The sequence below is a fragment of the Phocoena sinus genome, chromosome 14 (assembly GCF_008692025.1).
Source record: "Phocoena sinus isolate mPhoSin1 chromosome 14, mPhoSin1.pri, whole genome shotgun sequence".
NCBI lineage: Eukaryota > Metazoa > Chordata > Mammalia > Artiodactyla > Phocoenidae > Phocoena > Phocoena sinus.
Genome location: NC_045776.1, coordinates 81,215,488 through 81,221,487, shown reverse-complemented (window position 1 = coordinate 81,221,487; position 6,000 = coordinate 81,215,488).

Below are 6,000 nucleotides of genomic sequence, written 5' to 3'. Positions count from 1 at the left end.
ATGACAGAAATAGAGGCAAGACTAACAAATCAACAGAAGGACAAAAATGAAAGAAATCTAAAAAGATTAAAAAAATAAAAAGGATAACAGAAGACGATAGAACCAACCCCAAATATAATCAATAGTAACATTATAAGAACATACTAAATATGTTATTCCTGTTGCTGTTTTTGAGAGAGTGATTTCTGCATGACCCAGATATTTCTATTTTGAAAAGCAATCCGTGCTTCTAACTTGATTCCAGCAGCAGGAAGAGATACAAACATGTCCAGCAGTCAGCTAGGAAGTGCTGGAGGAGCTGAAATTGGCTGCTTTTTCGTCAAAATTTGTAGAAATTATAAAATACATTTTGTAAGTTAAACTTACTTAAAATCAAAATGGTTTTAATTCAGGACTAAAAGTGTACAAAGTTTAACATTTTTATGTCTTTGATATTTATACATCATGACCTATTAAGAAAGATTTCACTGAATACAAAAAGTTTACTTTTTAAATAAACTCTGCCGACGAACAGTGCAGGTACAAAACAGGGGGTGGTATAGTATATATACAAACATGCAATTTCAAATTATTTCTGAAAAACTACACACAAAACTAGTAATTATGATTGCTTCTGAGGAGGAAATTAGGAGAAGAAAGAAGACGAGGAAGTTTCACCTTATGCCCTTTTGAAAATTGTGAATCTAACTTTAGAAAATATATTAGACCATCTGATACTAACAATTTAATGGAAGTGCAAAGAGCTAAGAATAGCCAGAACACGTCTAAGAATAAGATCAAGGGGTCTTGCCCTTCCAAATATCAATAAATTTTATAAAGCTACAGTAAAATTAAGACAATGAGGCATAGGTGCTGGGATAGAAAAACTGACCAACGGTATGGAAAAGAGAGCTTAGAAACAGAGTTGCTCATTTCGAACACCTGATTTGTAACCCAGCTGGCATTAATCAGTGGAAAAAGCAGGTAATTTTTTAATACCTGGTGGTTATGCATGTTTAAACCTAAATTTTTAAGAATCAATAAAATTGGATCCCTACCTCGCACCGTACATATAAGAGAATAAATTTTTGACTCTGAGATAAGGAAAGATTTCATAAGAATTAAAAAATACAACCATAGGGAATTCCCTGGTGGCCCAGTGGTTAGGATTCTGGGCTTTCACTGCCGTGGCCCAGGTTCAATCCCTGGTTGGGGAACTGAGATCCCACAAGCTACACGGTGTGGCCAAAAAACAACAGGAAAGAAGGAGGAAGGGAGGAGGGAAAGAATGAAGGAAATACAACCATAAAGAAAAAGACTGGTAAATTCAAGTACATTAAAATTAAGACCCTCTGTTAATCAAAAGATACTATTGGGGCTTCCCTGGTGGCGCAGTGGTTAAGAATCTGCCTGCCAATGCAGGGGACACAGGTTTGAGCCCTGGTCTGGGAAGATCCAACATGCCGCGGAGCAACTAAGCCCGTGTGCCACAACTACTGAGCCTGTGCTCTAGAGCCTGCAAGCCACAACTACTGAAGCCTATGTGCCACAACTACTGAAGCCTGTGCGCCTACAGCCTGTGATCCGCAACGAGAAGCCACTGCAATGAGAAAGCCTCACACTGCAACGAAGAGTAGCCCCCACTCGCCACAACTAGAGAAAGCCCGTGCACAGCAATGAAGACCCAACGCAGCCAAAAAATAAGTCTTAAAAAAAAAAAGATACTATTAAAGAGAGTAAAGGGGACTTCCCTGGTGGTCCAGTGGTTAAGAATCCGCCTTCCAATGCAGGGGACGCAGGTTTGATCCCTGGTCAGGGAACTAAGATCCCCCATGCTGCAGGGCAACTAAGCCCACGTACCACAACTACAGAGCCCACGCACCACGCACCACAAGAGAGCATGCACGCTGCAACTAGACAGAAGCCCGCACGCCACAACAAAAGATCCCGTGTGCCTCAACTAAGACCCAACACAGCCAAAAATAAATAAATATTTCCAAAAAATAAAGAAGGCTGGAGATAGCATAGCTCTGACTTCCAAAGATGAAAAAACAAAAAGGTGAATGTTAAAAAAGAGAATGAAAAGGCAAGTCACAAACTGGAAGAAGGTATCTGCAACTCGTATTCTGAATTACATCCAGAATATATAAAGAACTTCTGTGAATTAACAAGAAAAATAAAGAACACAATAGAAAAATGGGCAAAAAATTTTTTCACAGAAGAGGAAGCACAATTCCTAGATATATGAAATGATGTTCAATCTTGTTACAAAAACAGAAACTTGTAAATTAAAATCACTATGTCATCCCACATCCAGGAGAAAATTAAGGTTTGACAATACCAAATGGCAGTGAGGAAATGGGACAAAGGACTGCAGGTGTGCATGTATATTTGTACAACTTCTTTGGAAAACAGTTTGACAATATCTGGTAAAACTGAACACGTGCATACCTTACACCCATCAGTTCCACCTCTGAGTGTAACCCTACACAAGCCTGTGCTTACACACAGAAGTCACATATGAAAACATACATAGCAGCACTGTTTGAAAAAACTAGAAACAACTAAAATGTCTGTCACTGGCAGAATTAATAAGATGGGGTGTTGGATACACCCAGTGGAATATTATATAGCAATGAAAAATGAATGTAGTATCCTACGAATGCCTGACCACTCCTCACCAAATTTTCAAGGAAAGTTATCAAAAAAAAAAAGGATAGTCTGAAAAACTTTCACAGCCAAGAGGAACCTAAGGAGACATGATGATGTCTAAATGTAATGTGCTACCCTGGATGGAACCCTGGAACCAAAAAAGGACATAAGGTAAAAACTAAAGGAAACTTGAATAAACTATGGACTTTTGTTAATAATAATGTGTCAGTCTTCATTCACTGTAATAAACATGCCATACTAATGTAAGATGTTAGCAGGGAAAACTGTGTGCAAGGTATATGGGTATTCTCTGTACTATCTACTCAATTTTTCTATAAATCTAAAACTGTTCTAAAAATAATGTCTATCAATTAAAAATGAAGCTATATGAGTATTAATATGAATCAATATTTAAAATAATGTTAAGTAAGGGTATCATGGAAAAATATAGACATGATTCTATTTACATTAAGTTCAAGAACAGCAAATAAATGTGTTATTTAGGATAAAAACATGGTAAAACTGAAAATAAAATGGAAAAACAATATTACAGGTGAGAAAAATGAGCTATCTGTTGAAGGTTCACTTGAACTTCCAGGGTCAGAAAGTAAAGGAAGTATATAAAAACAAGATTCAAAATAGTGGTTACCTCTGGCTGGGGTAGTGGGGAAAGGCAGGCAGAAGGAGGGAGGGAATGGGATGTTATCAGTTTTGAGCACAACGGGTCTTCTGGGATTGTGAAAATGTTCTATTTCTTGTCCTGGATAAAGTGTACATGTGTGTTTCTACATATTTTCATATACTTCTATATATATGCTATATTTTACAAATTTTACATTTTTATTTAAAAAGGAAAAACTTATCTGTCCCCTAGGCAGGCTCTGGCCCTAGTGCCCTGGCACAATTATTCTTCAGGGGAGGCGGTTCTCCTATATTTGGTTAGGGGTCTTCACATGGCCTTGTCCTCTGAGGTGGCTCCCTCTGGCCTCCCCTAAGCTGACAGAAGCTGTCTTTCTGGTCAACACGGCTGGTTAGAGTAGCTCCAGATGGGGACTGTGCATAGGGGTCATCTCTGTCCCTTCCCGTCAAACACCATCAAGCTCAGCAAAGCAGCAGCATGGGACTGGGGAGCCGTAGGGGCCTGTGGGGCTTTGGAGATCAGCTTGTTTCAGCCCATCAAGGATGGGGCTTCAGTCTGGGCACCACCCAGGCGGGAGGGCAGAGGCCTCTCTCAAAAAAGATTCCTGCTTGCTACCATTCCCTCTCAATTCCTGGACAAAATCCCCACTGCCCCAGGGGCCTGACAAGGGAGATGGGCCGGTGGGTAGAGTGGACTGAAGTCATAAGTGGAAAATGATCCAAAAATTAAAAATAATTTCTCTGGGCCACAGACCCATGTAGGACTAAACCTGGCACTGAGAGGGGCTCAGGGCAAATCTGTTCATCCAGCACCAAAGGGGGCCAGAGGGCAAGGCTCACGTCCACAAGGATGCTGACCCCAAAAGGACCAAGGTTTAGCCTTGGAAGGCCATTGCCCTCCCACACGACCCACCCAAAGGCTCCAATGCTGACAGCCCTGCCACAAAGCCCCACACATTGGACGACCCAGAGAGGGGTCCCGACTCCCCAAGTTCTCTTCCAAAAGAAGATGGAGGCACAGAGAGGTTAAGGGCCACGTAGCCAGTGACAGGCCATTGACCTGAGCCTTCTACCTGGTGGTAGGGACAGGCCCTCCCTTTGAGAGGCTCAGCCCTCGTAGCGGGGAGGGTGGAATTCCTCCAAGGAGGGACTGAAAGGAGGATGGAGGCTCAGAGAGGACACAAGTAGCCCGCAATCACCACTGACACACACACACACACACACACACACACACACACACACACAGCCAGCAAGGGCTGTCCCATGGGGGAAGAGGTCCCCAAATCCCAAAGGCCTGAGAAAGCAAAGGTAGAGGCCTCAGCAGACCTCACCAAAGTCCACCATAAGCTCCCACTCCAGCAAGAGGAAGTGAGATGGGAGTTCCAGAGACTGGGAATCTCCTGGTTCACCCCTAACCTGAAGCCAATGGATGGACTCCCTAGGTAGACTGGGGCAGCTGGGGCACACCAACCAGAAACAGGGAGGCCACAGGGCTGGCCTGAGCTTACAGATTCGCTTCACAGAAACAGGACCAGCTAGTCAGCCCCCTTGAAAGTTCCAAAACAGATCACTATATCCTTTCACTCTGAAATTCCCCTCCTGGGAATTTACCCAAAGAAGGAAAAAGCTGTGAGCACAACGGAGGTCACCACAGGGTTGTTTATAAAGAGACAGACACTGGAAGATTTAAGTGGCCAGCTCTGGTGCTGCCCTTGCCAGACGGTTTGGCAGCCCTTAAATCCAGCAAGACTGAGGATTAAGATGGACAGCAAGGGGTGCTTAGAGCCCATTTTTTCCTTAACAGACTATAAAATTGTGCAGAGATCACAGTTAAGAACACACACAAACTCTAGGATGAGAAATCTTGGACAGATGAAGACTGACTATTAGCTCATCTATGAAATGCGGCTAATTTCAGTGATGCCTCAGGAGTGTGAGGCTAAAATGTGATAACACAGGCACAGGGCTTACCTTATAGCTCAGGCCAGACGAGTGCTCAAGAAATAGCAAATCAAAATGATAGAGCTTTTATCACACTGAAGACTGGTAAAAAACAAAAACGCTTGATGACACCAGTGTTTCCTGAAGGTTCAGGAAACAAGCACTCCCATCTATTGTTGGAGAGCAATCTGACAGCATCCATCAAAGCCTTTAAATGCACATACTCTGAGATCAGAAGTTTCACTACAAGGAGCTTGACCTATCTTTGGAGTGCTATGCCAAAACATATTCATGGTAGTTCACACTGTAGTAATTATATACAAAGCTGGAAACGGGGGTCTACCAAGAGCAGAAGGGTTATAGAAATGGTTCCATCCACAGAATGGGCTTCTGTGGGACTGTTGAGGCAAGAGCAGTGACACCGCTGGCAGGAATCTCTGTGTGTACAGCATGACCAACTTAGTGTAACTTTCACATACATTACCGTTAGGTACAAGCTCAAGACTAGTTTTCTAAATGTAGTCCAGAAAATTTATTTTGTGGAGACACTAGGATTCAGTAGAGATTGGGAAGTAGATATATTTTTAATTTTACACCTTTCTCTCTTAATTTTAACCATGTGTACGTTTATATAACACCTATATATTACAAACACATGGGCTGACAGGGTTATCTGAATGGCAGAATTACAGGCCATTTAATTTTTTTTGATATATTTTTTTTACCAGCTTAACCATTTTTAACCATCTTAACCATTTTTAAGTAGTCTGTTATGCAACCATCACCACC